The 18,402-nt window shown below is 39.3% G+C and overlaps 1 protein-coding gene across 2 annotated transcripts in view; it reads left to right on the forward strand.

Annotated features, from left to right (window-relative positions):
• The window catches only part of CERS6 (ceramide synthase 6), a 291,055-nt gene that overhangs the window by 118,297 nt on the left and 154,356 nt on the right, over positions 1-18,402 (forward strand). The window lies entirely within an intron of this gene.

Below are 18,402 nucleotides of genomic sequence, written 5' to 3' on the forward strand. Positions count from 1 at the left end.
CCCTCTCTCCTCTTTACGTATTTAGGGCCATCTGACCTTCTCCTCTAAAGTGCCCTCGTTTTTCCTACTTTCACAAAAATCCCATGTTTACCAAGTGCTTGGCTCATTTAAGAATGGAATTGGCTTTTATTATCAGTGCCTCATACCAATGGGTGACTAAGTTTGAACCCTTTCATTTCTTTGTTGGAAAAATTACTTGCTCATTGAACATAAATCTCTTATTGGTAGATAGAGATGATTCTGAGCAGGCACCTTCGCTTTATGTTCTACCTTCCAGCCTTTATCTTGTCTTCTGAAGAGGATAATGCTGTGCATTGACTTGCCATGATGATTTCTCCCCCTTTCCTTCCCAGCCCCTCCACACACGCAAAAATTAAACATCCAAAGGAAAAAGAAAGAAATCCAAGTTAAATTAGCACCTCACTATTGACTACACCAAATGTGTCTTATTTTCCAGCAAAAAAATTCAGGATATGGGACCCATGCTGGTAGTATATCATTAACTCAGCACTCTGCAATCAAGGTCCAACATAATAAAAAACAAAACAAAACAAAACAAACCAAGACATTGTAGGGTAAATGGAGGCAGTCTGGCTTCCTCACCCAGATGTCTGGGTAACTAAGGGAAGTAGTTTCTCAGAACCTTGAAGGGGTCTGATAAAGTCGTATTCTCGTAGCCCTGAGTCTGGGTCTCACAGCATTGAGACTGGGTCCGATAAACGGTTCCCAAAATAGGAAGTGGGCTCACATGCCCAGAATCATGCCATGTTACCTAACAGTTACCTGTTGCCAGCTTTGTTCATTCTAGTACTTAAGTAAGTAGGGGCTTCTCAGTGTGTGTGCAGACATAGACATGCAGCTTGTGGCCCGCGTGGCCCGCCCACCCTTGAATGAAGGAACGTCAAGCACCCCCACAGCTCCGTGCATTTTCTCCTGTCAACCTGAGTCTCGAGTGGACCTGCCCGGGCTAGACAGGCTGCAACACACACATGCAGTCAGGAAAGTATGAATGTGCTTGTGTGCTTTTGGGGACAGTGAATATTTGAAGTCAAGGTTGTCCCAGAAAAATCCAGAAAAAAGTCGTGTGCCCCCAGGACTTAATTCATTTCAATTTCCCAAGTGGTTATGGAGGACCTTTATGTGGCGAGAGAGGTGCCAAGGGTTTTACAGGTAAAGAGGACAAAATTGATGTTCTCTGGTGTTCAGTTTAGGAGAGAAAAAGGCACAACAATTTAGAAAAGAGCTCCAGGCACATCTTGCTTGTCCTTGGGGAAAAGGCTGACTCATTGTATTATGGTGAGTTCTCATGGGTTAGTAAACTAAATTTCAGATAAACAAATCTAAGAATTTGTCAATGTAGAGAGCTTCCTGTAGATGATTTTTACAATGGATCTGGGGAACAGAATTAATTTTGAAGTTTATAAAATACTGAATTTTGTTTATGAAATTTTTACCTTCAGAGGAACATTGTTTGTCTGGTCTGTTCATGGAATAACAAGTGACCATGTTGCAATGGGATTATGCCAGACTTTCCTACAACGACACACATACCATTAAGCTTTCTCTGTGTGTGTTATTGTTCAGGATGCTAGGAAAGTCACGAGGCAGGCAAATTCCTTACTTGATTCTGGCCCTTATTTGGTGCTCCTTTTCTTTCCTTCATGTCTTCCTTTCTTCTCTATGGGTAGAAGGGTGGGGATAGGAATAGGTGAGGCGAGCTCGAGGGGTTAGGTATAGTGGAAGTGCTTTTTGGCTTACCTCAGGTCCAATCCAGTGTCCTGGGGATTGGGATACTGTTTGCAGAAAAATGAAAACAAGTCAGTTTTCAGTGTATTGGGACTGGGGTACATGTGCTTTGTGAGATAAGGTTTAGGGGCTTGCACCTATACCTGTAGCACTAGTTGATGGGCCCATACAAATCTCAAGCAGTAGCCAAATATAGAATTACTCACAGTTACTGTGTGTGTGTACTTTTCAACTGAAACTCCTGTTTTTCTCCTACTATTCATTGAGATTGTAGTTCTCATCTACTATTTTCTCCCTCATTATTAATGCTAGTTGTGGAAATGTATCCAATTTGAATTGATATCACTTATTATTGATTCTCTGAAATAGGATTTGATCTTGTGGGTATTGTTTTAATTTGATTCAAAATAAAATATTATTTTATCTTGAATTAGGAAATATTCACATGAATCCTAGCTAAATCTCTGGAATATTAAAATCTAAAGCTTCTCTTGCTTCATGACTCTAAGTGTTCTTATTTCCGGTTTTTTTTCCCCAAGACGTATGTGGTTCAGTAGTCATATTTTGAGCCTTTACTACGTGCTGGATTTTATATCAGATACTAGATAGAAATATAGGACCTCATCGTTTGATGAATAATTGGCACTATCTCTTTACCTCACCCTCTAAAACTTAGTTTCCTTACCTGCAAAGCAGGACTAATAATCTTAAAAACCCGAGAGAATTAAATAAAATAGTTCATATAAAGCAGCTGGAATATGCCAAACACATAGTAAGTACTCAAGAAATGTTTGATCAGTTTGAATTTCTGTGTATTGAAGGCTAGGAAAATGAACTGAATTTCACTACCTAATCAAATAATACTCCCAGTTTTCTTAATACCCTAGGTTATGCATTTTACCCAGGTTTTATTTCTATTAAATCCCCAAATATCTGAAGACGTAATTACTTGGTAGGTCTGATGTGATGGCTTTTGCTGAAGAAACTAAAACTCATCATGTAATTTTTTTCTTCCTTTAACAAACAAAAAGCTTTTTGGAGACTAGAGTGAGAACATGGTTTTTGGACTTTTTAAAAAAAGTGGCTTGTTATTTGGAACCACAGTTTTACATGCCCAGAACGGCAGGTTAAGGCCCTTGTGGTGGAACTAGGAGGTTTATGTCTTAGGCAAAGAAGTCCGGGCACACGGGATGCAGTGGGCATTGGGGTCTCGGGTGCCAGCTGTACCTCCTGTGTCTAACACTTACCAACTCACTCAGACTCAATTTCCTGACACTTTGCATGGGTCAAAATAGTACTTATGATTTAAAATGGGGCCATAGAGTTGTTGTGAACCTATAAGGCACTCACATTTTGCAAGCACTTTAATAAATGTTAGCAGTTACACCAATGAACATTAGTAGCACTAAAATTACCATTGAAGCAAAGCAGAACCGTCTCTGTGTAGACCCATTCCTTGAACAAGTATTAGCTTTTCCTGAGAATTCCATGAGGATTTACAGGTACCAATTTCTCTCTGGCCTGTACTGCCAGGGGGACACCATGCGAGCCCCACCGGTTAGCCTTTGCTCATCTGTCAGCCCTCCCCAGGCTCTCACCCGCTCCTACAGTGCCCTTTCCCCTGCCTTATCCACTGGACAAATATTTGATTTCAGTTCTCAGTTCACCTCTATTTAGGAACCTGTGGGCATTTATTAAGTGACAGATACGTGTGAGGTACTGTGCTTGGTGTCCAGTTGAGAGCAGACCTTGAAACAGATCACTGTCACGTGTGCGGTCTCACGAACTCCATGAAGGAGGCATCATGCTCCTGTTCTCTTTTTCCCAGGTAGAACTGACTATTGCCACTCGTGTGCACCAATTTAATATAACAATAATAGTTCATTGCTCTCACTTGTGTTTCCTTTGACCAGCTAACCTATAAACTCCTTTAGGGCAAAAAGTCCCTATTACCCCTCTTTGAACACCCAGCACCTGGACTGTGTCTGCACATACAAGGTGCCCAATAAAGTTTTTAGAATAAGTGGACACTTATTTTAGGGCTAATGACCTTCTAAAGATTGTTTGTCACATCTTTCATGTATTGCCCAAATATATTTTGAATGCCTATTGTATGCCAGGCAGTCCTGTAATAGTTTACATTTCAACAGGGGGGAGAGAATAGACAAGCAAATAAAATATACGGGCTATCAGTTGGCATGAAGTACCACAGAGGAAAATTAAATGGAAGGGAAGATAAGAGTGTGGGTACGTATGAGCCCTTAGGGGTGTTGGGCAGTCATTTCTGAGCAGGCGACACTTGAACCAAAACCTGAGGGAGGTGAGGAAACCCCACTCAGCAGAGGAGCAGCATTGCAAATACCTTAAGGAGGGGTTTACTTGGTGTGAGTGAGGTGAGGGGTGTCTGGGGTTGTGAGGGGGAGTGAAAAGAAGAGAAGTAGAAGGGAAGGGAAGGGAAGGGGGTGGCTAGATTGTGCAGAGCCCTGTAGAGCCCTGGAAAGGCTTTAGTGTTTTACTTTGAGAAGGGAACCCAGTGGAGGGATTTGAGGTGAGAAGCGATGTGGTCTGATTAACATTCTAACAGGCTCACCTTGGCTGCTGTGTTCTGAAGGGACTGTGGGGAGGTAGGAGCAGCCACAGGACACCAGGAATCCAGGGGAGAGTTGTCGGTGGCTTGAATTAGGATAGTAGTAGTGGAAGTAATCAGAAGAGTTCAAGTTTGTGATTTCTTTAAGAAAATTCAGTTCTGAAAAATTTAAATCATAAAAAAGGAACACGGTAGTTTAGTCAACACTCACATATTCATCAATTCTGACATATGAGGTCTGTCCAGATGGTATCCAGCCATGTAATATGAAAAATAGAGACATTTATTGAAGAAGAAACAAGAAACACTGTACACAGGACTACGATGCCTCAGTCCCCTTTAAGCTGGCCCCTTGGGACCTCACACAGTTCTCCCAGTCACCATCTGCTGCCCCATCCTATTTTCCTGAATCTCATCAACAGTCTGAAATCGCTTCCTTTTCAAAGGTGATTTCAGTTTTGGTAAAAGTAGCCGCAGGGCGCCAAATCTGGGCTGGAGGGAGGCTGAGTCACCTGAGTGACTTGATGTTTCACCAAAAATCTCTGCATGAGACATGCTGCATGAGTGGGTATGCTGTTGCCATGAAGCTACCAATCACCAGTTACCCATAGCTGTGGCCTCCTGAATCATCAGAAGAGATATGTTGGAGGAATGTTCAAGCTTAATGCAAAATTTGGTGCAGATTCACTGCTCTACTCACTCAGTCATTTTAAATGTGATGACCACACAGTACACATGCTCACTCAGCAGCAGCATGTACCGCCCCCACGGACTAGTACAGTGAAGTTGTCCTTGTTCACGTGTGCTCATTCCAGTCCACTCTCCTTGGCTGCCGTGTTACATCGATGTTGCGCAAACAGTTCTTGTTATATTAACAATGGCTGAACTTTTTTCAGACCTCATGTTTGTTTTACCTGTACATTTTTTTGCTGAATCATTTCTAAGTAGATTACAGGCATCATGAGTTTTTCTTCCTCAGCATGAATCTCCAGAAAACAAAGATGTTTTCCTGTGTAAACAGAGTACCATTATCATACTAAAGTAAAACATACTTCCTATTCGGATTTCTCCAGTTTTCTTTCCAGAGATTTGTTTTATATCTGTATTTCTATCCAGATAGAATCCAGTCAAGCTCCATTCATTATATGTCTCTCAAATCTTTGACTTTAACTTTTGTATTTTGAAATAATTTTAAATTTACAGAAATATTTCAAGAATAGCATAAAGAAATCCTGTATAAGTTTCACTGTTACCATTATGCCATACTTGCTTTAAAATTCTTTCTGTGTAATTTTCAAATCAGGATTTATTTTAAACACAGAATAAGCAGAAACTGCTGAGGAATTTGTTGTGTTGTGTGACAGAAAGTAAGGCTTCTGGGATGACCCTCAGGTTTTTGGCCTGAGCAGTTAGAAGGAAGGAGTTGCCATTTCTGGAGCTGGGGAAGGTGAAGGAGGAGTCTGTCTAGGAACATGCTGGTGGTCTCAATTTTGGTCGTGTCAAGTGTGAGTATGTGTTAGATGTCTATGTTGGAAGGGTGTCACAGGCTGCTGGATAAATGAATAGGGAGTTCAGGGACAAGGCTACAGTTATCAGTGTGGCAGTTGTCAGTGAATGAATAGTATGTGAAGCCCTAAGACTGTGAGATCAGGATAAATAGAAAAAAGCAAGCACTGAGCCTTGAAGCATGCTCCTGTTAGAGATGGTGGAGTTGAAAAGGAGTTAGAGGAGACTGCAGGAGGGACGAGTGAGTGGGAGGAAGCCAAGAGAAGAAGGTGTTAATGGTCCAATAATCAAACATTACAGATGGGCCGTGTAAGTTGAGGACTGGGAAGTGACCACTGAATTTGGTCATTGGTGTCACAAAAATCATTGGTGTCTTTGTCTTTGACAAGAGCAGTTTGGATGGAGTGGTGGGGGTGAAACCTCAATCTAAGAAGAGCAAGAGAAAAATTGTAATATTGGGATCTCTCAAAAATTTTGTTGTAGAGGGTGGTTGGACGAAAGATGGTACTTGGAGAAGGAATATGCGATTAAAGATTTATTTTAAGAGGGAGGGAAATTATGGCAGGTTTGTATGCTAATGAGAGCGATCCAGCAGAGGGGGAGAAACTGATGATGTGAGAGAGGGGAGTGATGATGAAAGCCATATCCTCATCTAGGCAGCAGGCGCTGGGTTGTGGTGGGCGTGCACCAGTTGCCTTACGTAGGAGCGCTGGCAATTCATCGGTGGTAACAGGAGGGAAGCCAGAGTACCGGGGCAAGGATGCAGGCACATGGGGTTGTGGCGAGAGCTCCTGGCAGGTCAGGAGGGTGTTTCTATCATATCAGTGAAATAGGACATAGGGCCATCAGTGAAGAATAAGGAGGAAGGGAGAGGTATTGGAATTTTGAGGAGAGAGGAGAAAGCATGGAATAGTTTTCTGGAAGTGTATCTGTTAATTTCTTTGTGTGGAGTATGTTTATCTGTGTGTGGGGTGGGGCATCAGTAGGTTGCCTTTTCTAGGAATGAAGGATGTCTGTATCAGAAGGCTGTGGGCCCTCACAGGCGCCCCTCTTCTAGTCCAAAAAGCTGTTGGGTTGGGACAAGCCTTGACAGTGCAGTGGCTGGCGACCTGAATGAAAAAATAGGTCGAAAGCAGAGTTGGGAGGTTTATAGCCCTTGGTACAGCTTCAGTGCCGGCGTTTATCAGACCAGACTGTGGAACTGGTATTAACCAGTGCTACGGACTGAATGTTTGTGTCCTTCCCCTCAGTGGGTTGGTACTTGGAGGTGGCACCATGGGAGATGAGTTTAGATGCTGTTGTGGGAGTGGGTCCTGCGTGGCAGGATCAGTGTCCTCATGAAAAGAAGAAGAGACCTCAGAGCTTACTCGTGCTCCGTGCTCCCACGAAGAGGTCATGTGAGAGCGCGCAGCTAGATGGTGGCCACCCGCAAGCCAGGAAGAGGGCCCTGAACAAAGACTGCATCTGCTGACACTTTGATCTTAGACTTTCCAACCTCCAGAACTGTGAGAAATAAATGTCGGCTGTTTAAGCCACCTAGTCTGTAGGATTTTTATTAAAGCAGCCAGTGCTAAGACAACCCAGGAACATGTACTCATTCTTTCCTTATCATTTCCACATTCATTGATTACAGGAGCTATTTCCTAGGGGAGGAAGAACAAGACACTTATATCCTTTAGTCAGTCTGTAACTTTGGAAATACTCAGGGGACAGACTTCACCCACAGAGCCTATTTTGCATGGTTACCTTTAAGGAAAATGGCCCCATCTTAATAAAGCACTATTGTGTCTTTTTAGTTCATTATCCTGTGAGCTGCTGAGGTAGTAAATTCTTGTTAAATTGGATGATGTCCCTCCCATTCCATACTCCCTTCTGTTCTAAGAAATTCTGTACCACATACTGGAGATTTTAAGCTGCCACATGGATTTCTCTTGAGCTTTGGATGATGATGTATTAGATATTTTTATTTAATTTATGCTTTTAATTTTAAGAAACACATGCCGATATGCCTGCAGCCAGCCAGTTTTCTAAATCTGCATATAAATAACAGATGAGAGAGGGGAAAAAAAGCATTTTTTTCTTTGCCAGTTTTTTCTCTTTATGCTTTGCACATTGTATCTTCATTAAGTGTTTTATATCCAGGTTCCTTCCTTTAAAATATGGGATTCATTAGGAAGACAGTCAAATGTGCAAATAAAAACTGTAAGAGATGCATTTTCCTAACATCCCATGAGTGTAACTATTTTCATATTTAAAAAGTAATCCTATGCCTCTGATAATAATCTCAAATGAAATCTCTTTATCCCTATAATTATTAAATGTTTAATTAAATGTCTGCAAGATATGATTAAATTGCTTGATTCAAAACAAAGATTTAGATATAATAAAGTTTTCATCTTAATATCAACAAAGTAATAATTCTTTCAGTTAATGTTAACTTTCAATAATAGGGTACTGAATTTCCATGTATCCGTCATACAGCTTCAAAAACGATACACATTTTATCATCTTACCGTAATTCTTAAACTGAAAGTTATAAAAATTAAAAAGTTTTCTTTTTTAAAACAGACAAAACATTAATAAAGGATGTGGGTACCAGGCAATACATATCCTTACTCTGCGTTAGCTTGGAGCCGCAACATTAGAGACTAGGGCCTGCAAAGGTTTCCACGGGGCCATGACCCTTCGTTTCACGTTCTCAAGTTCACAGGGCTCACCAGTACTTCTTGTTCAGTCTCTTCCGTCCACGCTCTCGTTAGAGGTGACACGCAGCGTTCCCTGCACGTTCTGCCTCAGGGCCCGCCACACCCTTTTTCCCCAGCTTTGGACTCCTACTCACGTCTCCAAAGTTCAGCAGCACAGGTGCCCTCTCCTCCGAGATTTTCTCTCATCGCCCCAGCCCTTGCCTGGCACAAGCGTACCCACTGGAGCTCCCATAGGAGCACCCCCTCTCTCCCTCTCTCTGCTCTGGAATAAAGTCTGAAGAGGGCACTGTGGATTTTGGCCGTCTCCCTCTCTGACTTCATTCCTCTCGCTATGCTCTAGTGACAGCAGCAGTTCTCCGGGCGCAAAGCTCCCCGCTGCGTGCAGGTCCTGGCACTGGCCGCCTCCTCTTCCTGGAATGTCCTGTCCCATATCTTTGATGGTCTGGCTGCTGCTCCTCAGAGGTCCCCCAAGAGCCCCTCCCTGACCCCCTTTCTTTTCAAGAAATAAGTACCGTAACACTTCTGTCATAATCATTTTCTTACTTTTACTTTCAGCCTTACCATTAAACATGTATTTCAAAACTGTAGTTTAGTTTTACCTATTTTTAAACTTCACATGAGTAAAATCCTACTGTATGTCTCTTTTGTGCCTTGCTCCTCTGCTCAGCAGTGAGCTTCTCATGTATGCCCATGCTGATCCATGTAGTGTACTTGGCAGTAGTGCCTTCCTTTTCACCACTGTATGCTCTTCCACTGCATAAACATGCCACAGTATATTTATCGCTTCTACCATCGGTGGATATATGGGTTGTTTCCATTTTGGGGCTGATATTCATGACATTATGTCATGAATAGTCTTGTATATATAACTGTCATGAGTTTCTCTATTGTATAACTAGGTGGAGAACTTGGGCACAGATAGGGTAACCATAAATTAATGTTCCAAGTAAGACATTTTTGTGAGGGATAAGTGCTAAACCTGACAGGACACCAGGGCAACAGGTATAAACGGTTATCTCAGGAAAAATGAGATATAGTGTCCTGCAGTATAAATATAGTCATCATCAAACTCAAAGGCAATGTTAATCTGTTTTCTAACAGGACTATACACATTTACACTCCCACTGGAAGTGTTTGAGAGTTTTTGGTATTCTGCGTTCTCAAGTTTTCGGGTATCATACTGTTTTTTAAATTTTATGTTGTTTACCAATCTTGTGATTTTAATCTGCGTTTCTGTCATTGATAATGAGATGAGTTGTGAAGTGTCTGTTTAAATTTCTAATAAATATATTTAAAGATAGATATAAACTTTTTAGAAATAAATAATTTTTTATGGGATGCAAAGTAGGTTAAACAGATTCTTTTTTCTTTTATTTTTGTTGGTGACACTATTACAGATGCCCTCATTTTCCCCCGCTTCGCCCTCCTCCACCCCGCTCCTGCCGCGTCTTCCCTGCTAAGCTTATTGTTTTATCTTGGCTTTAGCTACAACCCACAATTTTTAATATTTGCATTTTATTACCATTTTATGTAAAATATTTTCTGTTTTCTAACATGTTTTTCTTTGATTCAATTATTTGGAAATGTGTTTTTGATTTCCAAATAAGTGGGAATTGTAAAGTTATATTTACACGATTTCTAACTCATGGTAAGAGATTATCCTCTGTATGATTTTTCATCTTAGAAATGTCTTGAGATTTTTTTAAAAGTCCCATGCATGGCAAGTGTTTATTGAGGTTCTTTATGTTTCAAAAATGGGAATTTTGTAATCCTTGGTTATAGTGTTGTATATATTTCCATGTGGTGAAGATTTTAATTATGGTCCTCAAATTTCCTGTATTCTTTCTGATTTTAAACATCTTACTCTTTCAATTACTGAGAAAAATGTTTAAACTCTCCAACTATGATTATGGGTTTTTCTGTTTATTTAATTATTTCTAATTCTGTTACTGCATTATAAATATTTTAGGCTATGCCATTAAGTCAACATACCTTAAAATTATAATGACTTCTTGGTAAACCAAGTGTTGTATTACTATGAAGTGATTCTCATTCTATCTGATTTTTTTTTATCTTAGAGTCAGTCTTGTCTCATGTTAATATAGCAACACCAGTTTTATTTCATTGGTTATTTGTATAGTGTATCTTCTTCTAAAATGTTATTTAACCCTTTTATATTCTTGCATTGTAGATGGGTTTCCTATAGAAAATATATGGTAAGATCTAGTTTTAATTCAGGCTGAAAATACTCATTCTCTTTCTTTCTACTGGAGCTTAGCTCATAGACACTCAATATTAGTACTTTTAAATGCTTTTAAACCTCCATCTTATTTTGTGCTTGCTATTTTTTTGTCTATTTTACATTTTTTTCCTCTCCTTTCTTCACTTCTGGGTGCATTATTTTCATGATCTCATTTTTCTTCCTGGTTTTAAAAGTATAGGCTCAGTTTTTAATTATTTGGTTTTTACTCTAGAAATCACAATGGGTTTACCTATCTTATCAAAATCATATATTAATTCTTCTTTTACCCTTCTCCCAGGAAATCTGAGGTGTTTAGAAAACTTTATTTCCATATACCCACTGCTAACATATGTTATTTTTGAAACGTCTTTTATTCTGTGTTTTTAATGTTAAAAACTTCATTAATTTTAAAGAACATAGTACGAATGTTCTTTTAGATTTACAGATATTGACCATTTTCTTTGTTCTTCATTCTTTTTGTACTTACACCTACCTTCCAGGATCACTTCATTTTTTAAAAAATTATTAGTTTTAGAGAGAGGGGAAGGGGGGGAGGGAAGGGGGAATGAGAGAGAGAGAGAGAGAAACATCAGGTCAAACCGGTGACCTTTTGATTTGCAGGATAACACCCAATCAGCTGAACCACACACTTATCAGGGCTGGAATCACTTCATTTTTGTCTGAAGATCAATCCTTCAGGCTTGGTAGAGATGAAACTTCTTAGTGTTTGTCATCTTAAAATGAATGTAATTTCCCCTCATTCTTGAAAGTGTTTTCTCTGAGTAGAGAATACTAGGTCGGCAGTTATTTTCTTCCAGCACCTTGGTGATATCATTTCACTGTCTTCTTGTTTACATTGTTGCTATAGAGAAGTTGGCAGTAAGTCTATCATTCTTTTTTTATCTCACAGTATGCTTCAAGGTTTTTCTCTTAGTCTTTATCTGTATTTTCAATATGCCATCTATAAGTATAGTTTTTAAAAAAAAATTATTTTCCTAAGTTTCTTTGGGCTTCTTAAATCTACAGATTGCTATCTTTTACCAGTTCTGGAAAATTCTCAATCATTACCTCTTTAAATATTGCCTCTTCTCTGTTCCATTTTCTTCTTCTATAACTGTAATTAAATGTATTTTAGACCATCTAATCTATCATCAATTGTGTCTTAACTTCTTTTCCATGTTTTCCATTTCCCTCCAACTCTGGCTGTATGTTAGATATCATCTAACCCATCTTCCAAATCACTGATTCTCTCATTAACCTTTTTTAATTTATTATTTGCTTTTCTCTTATTTGATTATATTTGTATTTGTAGAAGTTGTATGTGATCTTTTTAAAACCTGTTTGCTTACTTTTTTATAGTTTCTTATTCTCTGAAGATATGTTTTACCTGGTTTTTCAATTTTTGACATAGAGTAAGCATAGCTGTTCTGTAATCTGTATTTGGCAGTTACAATATTTGTGGGTCTATTACTGATTCTGATATATGGTACTTTTTTTCCCTTGTGTGCTTTAATTTTGTGCTACTCTTTGTTCCTAAAAAAATTAGAGGATGATTCTTGAGGTGTCGGAAGAAGATTCCTTTCTCCAGAGAATTTATGTTTATTCTTTTGTCAAACATTTTTAAATACTACCACTCTAGAATCACCTTAAACCAAGTTCATGGTTTAAGATGACCAGGACCACCAAGGAATAGTGAATTTAGGTTATAGTCATAGTTATGGGTCTTTGTTCACAACTTCTTGTGGAATTTTTTCCTTTTCATCTATTCCTCCTTTTCTTCTTAGTGCTCAGGCAACCATCCCTGCATTTTCCCCAAATTAGGGGTAGGAATAGAGTTTCATGTATGGTTCACACTCATCCAAGGATTGTAATCCTTTGGAGTCCCAGCTTGATGTGGACAGTATCCCCTGTCGCATTCCATACTTGGGGTGGGCTCTTGGGCCTTGACTCCCTCCCCCTAACTTTCTTCCAGGAGGCTGCCAAACAGAAGCCCAGACATACTGGCTGTGCCAGGTGCCCTTAGGGTGAGGGGAACTCTGGTGCTCTTCTTAGGTCTCCCAGTTTGCCTTAGTCCTAACAACTTCTACTTACCAATGTCACCTCTGATGCTTTTAGGGTTTTTTTTTTTTTCCTGAGAAGTTTAGTTGTTTTTAATAGGTCAGGGGAGAAAGGGATCAGTTTGAGTAGCCAAGTCTGCTCTTTCTGAGAAAGGGAATATTAATATATCATCTACTGAAGAAAAATTGCGGACTCTGTATACAGAGGTTTTGTATGTATTAGGTAAAGGATTTTGAACACTAATATTTTTATAAACTTGTATTTTACGCGTTTACGCGTCCTTTTAATGTTGATGTGAAGTTAAACAAGGTCAGTTTGGCCTTGTATCTTGTGACTCCCAATTTTAACTGCAACAATTTCCTAAAACTGCATACAACAGCTTTCCTAATGAGCCAGTGAAATAGCCATCTTTGTTAAGTACCCAGTGTATACAGTTATGGTATTAGGAAGATCTTGAAGAACATGGCATTCCAAAGACATGAAAGATGTAGGTTTGCCTGCATTGTTTTCTGGTATATATTAGGTAAGCTTGACAAAAAGATTTTTGTTTAATGTGCACCAGAAAACAATGTAGGCAAGGCTTGTTCTCACAAAGTAATGTACAGACAAATGTTAATTTTATCAAATTTAGCTGGTTTGGAGAATACTGGTTATATATAGCACAGATTGATCAAATTAGTAGTGTTAAGCAGAAAATCTCTCAGAGAAAGGGATCTTCAGTACAATTTTGAACCTTAGAAATATGCATTAGTGACAGTGTGGTATGTGGATTGGTAGAGAAGGTGAGGGACGTAGAGGCAGGTGTGAATAAGTAGTGTATGGGGACAAGGCAAGCGTGCCCTTTCCACTCCACCAGGAAAGGGATTGAGATACAAACCTGCTAGGAAAGGTGTGAAAGAAGAGAACATTTCAGCCCTGACATTTAAGAACCATCCCCGGCCCTATCTGGATGGGGGCAAAGCCGGGTGCTGCTGGTTTTTCAGCCAACCACAGAATCTTTTTAGTTTTCCTTGCTTCTTTATTTTTTTGACCTTGAGGAAAGAGCTGCAGTTTAACCAAATACAATGACCTGAGATCCCTTGAGTGGCCTCCCGGGCTCTTAGACCAAATCAGTCAGTAGGCCTTCAGAGAGTAGCTCAATGATACCAAACAGTAATATTGTCAAGGTTGTTTTAACTTTGGGAAGAGGAAACTGTGCATAAAGTAGGATCATAAGAGGACTTATTGCCTAAAATTCATAGTTAGTTGAAAGGCTACATGATCCATTTATTTGTTTAATTTTATTTGCTTTCTCGTACTGATGTGTCATTGTTTGTCGTGTATGGATATATATAGAATGCATTCTCTCATTCAACACAGTGAATGATGACCCTCTGCTGGGGTTTTTCTTAGGCACTGTGAATATTCTCGCTTCAGTAATTATTTTAACAGGCTTTTCCATCATGATCTGGTCTTTTGCCATGATGATAGCATGTAACAGTTATTGAATACCTGTTGTGTGACAGGATCTCTCCTTATGCCATGTTATTTAATCCTCACAAAACTCCCATTGGGTAGATGGCTTTACCTCACTTTGGAAAAGTTTGTTAGTTTGCATATACAGCAGGTCCTTGAATAATATGGTTTCATTATCACATTGATGAGATACCATAAGAACTTAACTCTTGTTTATATCAATTGGAGTATAGTTAAATTAGCTTCATTATATATTGTTTCACTTAAAGTTGCAAAAACTATGACATTAAATGAGGACTAACTATTTATAAAATGAAATATATAATGGGAGTCAGAATCTGTGTATGACTGACCCATATTTCTTCCACCTCACAACCACTGAGATTGTAGTTTTAAAAATTAATTTTAATGGAGTTGAATTCCTAAGCTATTCCTGTCAAAGCTGCCTTTAGGATTGACCTTCTGTAAAAATGTGGGTCTTGTTGATTTTTCTTTTACTGTGGAGTCACAGGCATGGTATTCCCATTGAGCTGCAGTGAGTTCCTACCTTTAAAAGAAAAATATTTTTTATAGGTCTTTCGGCTCCCATGTTTTTGGTATTTGCTGTAGAAGTAATACCAGACCCTTCACAGCTGGTTCTTTGGAAATATATCCGCAGAACAACTTTACAACGGAGTCTGCATGTGTGAGAGAGACAGACATAGTGACGGTATATCCACGTATCTATGACCTAATTGTAAGAGCACAAATGCACAGCCTCTGTGGGTCTTACTGAGACTAGATTTGGCCACACTTCCTATTTTTACACAGTCTCCCATTTCACTCTGGACCTCTCCCCTAACAGTGGGTCCTATCAGCTCTCCGGTTATTCCAGTGACTGTCGGAATAGATAATGGTGTGATACTAGCCCCTTGGGGTTGAGTAGCACTATTTGAATGGAAATCTATTCACATACTTCAGGGCATTTGGGAGGTGCTAATTGGCAATTTGCCATGGAGAATTCAGGCAAGGTCTTTCCTTTTTTTCTAATTTTTTTCCAAAAACACTAAAAAACAAAAACAGCTGCAGGGATTCTTGTGGGTTTTGTTTTGTTTTATGGCATAAACTAAAGTGGTTAAGAGCAGGACTTAGATTATTTTCCTTTGAAATGGTTGGAGGAAGTATAAAATATGTAAGTAAATATCGCTATATTAACGGCTGCATTCATCCTCAGTCTTCGGAACGCTCTTAAGTGGAAGAGCCAGGCAGAAGAGTTGCCAGGATTTCAGTTCCTGTCTTAAGAATTTAACAGAAACAAAGGTCAAATCCATCTCTGATGTGCTATCAGAGTCTGGTCTGTGTTCTTTGACCCGTTTCAGGAAACAGGATTCGCTGTGTCTCTGGGGCCCAGCCATCCGTAACAGTGAGATACAAGCTCACAGATGCTGAGCAAAAAGCACCTGCCTGAGCCTGGGTGTTGGGGTTGAGACAATATTCTTGATCACTCTCCTTATGATGGTGTTATTTCATTTTTGTACTAAATAATTGTAAGCACCTGTTGGGTGTTGGACAACAGGTGCAAGAGACCCCATGATGGACAAGACATTGTCAACCCCCAAGGAACCCGTGTTCTATACTCTGAAGTCCAATCACTGTCTCTCCACTGAAAAGTGGCATCATGATTAAGTGCCTAGACCATGCAGTCAGACCTGGATTCAAGGACTCTATTTACTGGATGCATGACATTGGCCAAGCCACTCTTGCCTCAGTAAGATTCCCTTTCTCCATCTATAATGTGGGTGTAAGGGAGGTCACGCAGGCAAAGGGTTTCCCAGTGCCGGTGGCATAGCAAGTTCCCTGGATGTGAACTATTGCTATGGTTATTGTTAAGATTATATTCTGACCTTGGGGTTTGAGGAAAAGGAAAAGTGTTTGAAATAGATTGGAAGAGTGTGGCTGTTAGTATTCCAGAGGGAGGAAGCAGAGGCTTGTAAAGACGACACCTCCAGCCCGCGAGAGAAGAAGGTAGGGCCAATCCTCTGCCAACATGGAACTCTGTCTCCCTGCGTAACTTTTTTCACCTTTCAGACATTATTTTAATTTGATGTTTTTAGGTTTAAATGTTGGGTAGTTAGAAAGGAAAACAAACACACAGCGTGCTTTACACTGGGTCTTCCACCATGTTAAGTACAGCCGTGCTGAGCCAGGAAAGCCAAATGGGAGAAACAGAAGTAGCTCTTTGTAGAAGAGATATGTGTATTGGGTAATCCTCCTAAATATTTAGCAAAAAGAAAAGTTGCAGAGTGGTGTTTAGATCTTTCAATATATTTTGGGTGGTGTAGCTTGTACTGGTAGGTTGAGATATGAGAGAGAGAGAGAGAGAAGCTTACCAAGTATGTTGCTATCTTTTAGATATTGAGAAAACATTTCTTTCCTTTGTTCATTATAAAACATTTTAAAAAATTTGTATGAAGCATCTCTCATTTATTTATTTGACAAAAGCCATTCTTTTTCAGTGGAAATTGAAAGATTGAGATAATTGCAAATCAGATTTTGCATTAAATATATAAAATGGGTGTCTGTGTGTTGGTTTTCTCCTTATGTATCTTGAGGGAAGTTTCAGAAGGTTGTCTGGACTTCAAAATTGGAAAGACTGTGTTTATTGGAAGTGTTTACCTGTGGAGCTACCCTACAGTAGACAGGTAGACATGATTGTTTTAGAACTATCTTATTTTTCATTTTATTATCCATATATTTTCATATGTTATCATTGGTTTTGGAATTGTGAAACCTAGGTTTGAATTCTGTCAACCCTCCTAGTTAGTTCATGCCTCTGAGGAAATCACTTAATATTCTGAGCATATCCCTGATTTAGAAAATGGGACTAACACTATATATTTCAGAGGGCAGCTGTAACCTTTAAATAATACAATGTGTCAAATTTCTTTGTACACTAGGTGTGCTTAATAAATATTAGTTGAATTTGAATCAATATGTCATTCAGTTCTGGCTTCTCCATACAATAATTGTGCTTCTTCCACACTGGGATGTATATTACACTTCAGTTCACCCTCTCTGTGCTCTGATGATATTATGCTTAAAATTACCAGGGAGATCATGTTGTGGATAGCTACTGAGTATGGTAGCATACTGTGCAGTATGACAGTATTATTTTGGTGGTACCTGGGATACACCAATTTAGAGGATAGAGGTGAAGCTGAAAATACGAGCAGAGCAGTGCTGCTCCTTGCCACGGGCCTGTGTGTAATGAGGGTTTTCTTGGCCTCTGCTTGGATGCCAAGTGATGACTGTGTTAAATGCTTTTTCTTCTCTGTTTCCAGTAGCTAAGTGTCAGTTCCTGGCTGTGCCGCCTTTGCCTTACTGGAAGGGCAGCAGTTTGAGAAAAGAAACTTCAATGAAGGCATTTGATAACATGCAAAGTTAGTATGATAATATAAAATTGTATAAAGGGCTTGAATTGTAGATAAGTAAGGGTTTTCATGTTAGCCTGCTTTTTAAATCGCATTTTTAAAATGCAAAAGTAGAATATAATGATAAATTGCATTATTATTGCTGCGCTTATTTTGGGCCAAGTACTACTCTAAGAGATTTATTTTTATTTTATTTTATTATTTTTGTAATATATTGCAAACAGATTTTACCATCTTAACCATTTTTAAGTGTACATTTTAGTGGTGTTAAGTACATTCACATTGTAAAATCATCACATCATCCATTCCCAGAACATTTTTTATCTTCCAAAACTGAAACTCTATTCCAGTTTAATATTAACTCTCCATTCCCTCTTTCCTCAGCCCCTGAAACCACCACTTCCCTTCTGTCTCTGCGAGTTTCACTACTCTAGGTAGCTAATGTAAGAAGAATCATAGTACAATATGCTCTTTTGTGATGGTTTATTTTCACTTAGCATAACGTCCTGAAGGTTCATCCATGATGTACCATGTGTCAGAATTTCCTTATTTTCTAAGGCCGAATAATATTTCATTTTATGTATGTACCACATTCTGTTTACCTATTCACTGTTGGGTGGCCACTTTGCTTGCTTCCATCTCTTGGCTATTGTGAATAATGGTGCTATGCTAATAGGTGTACAAATACCTATT

Source organism: Pteronotus mesoamericanus, unplaced genomic scaffold (assembly GCF_021234165.1).
Source record: "Pteronotus mesoamericanus isolate MK-2021 breed Mesoamerican mustached bat unplaced genomic scaffold, CSHL_Meso_final scaffold_651, whole genome shotgun sequence".
In the NCBI taxonomy this organism is placed as follows: domain Eukaryota; kingdom Metazoa; phylum Chordata; class Mammalia; order Chiroptera; family Mormoopidae; genus Pteronotus; species Pteronotus mesoamericanus.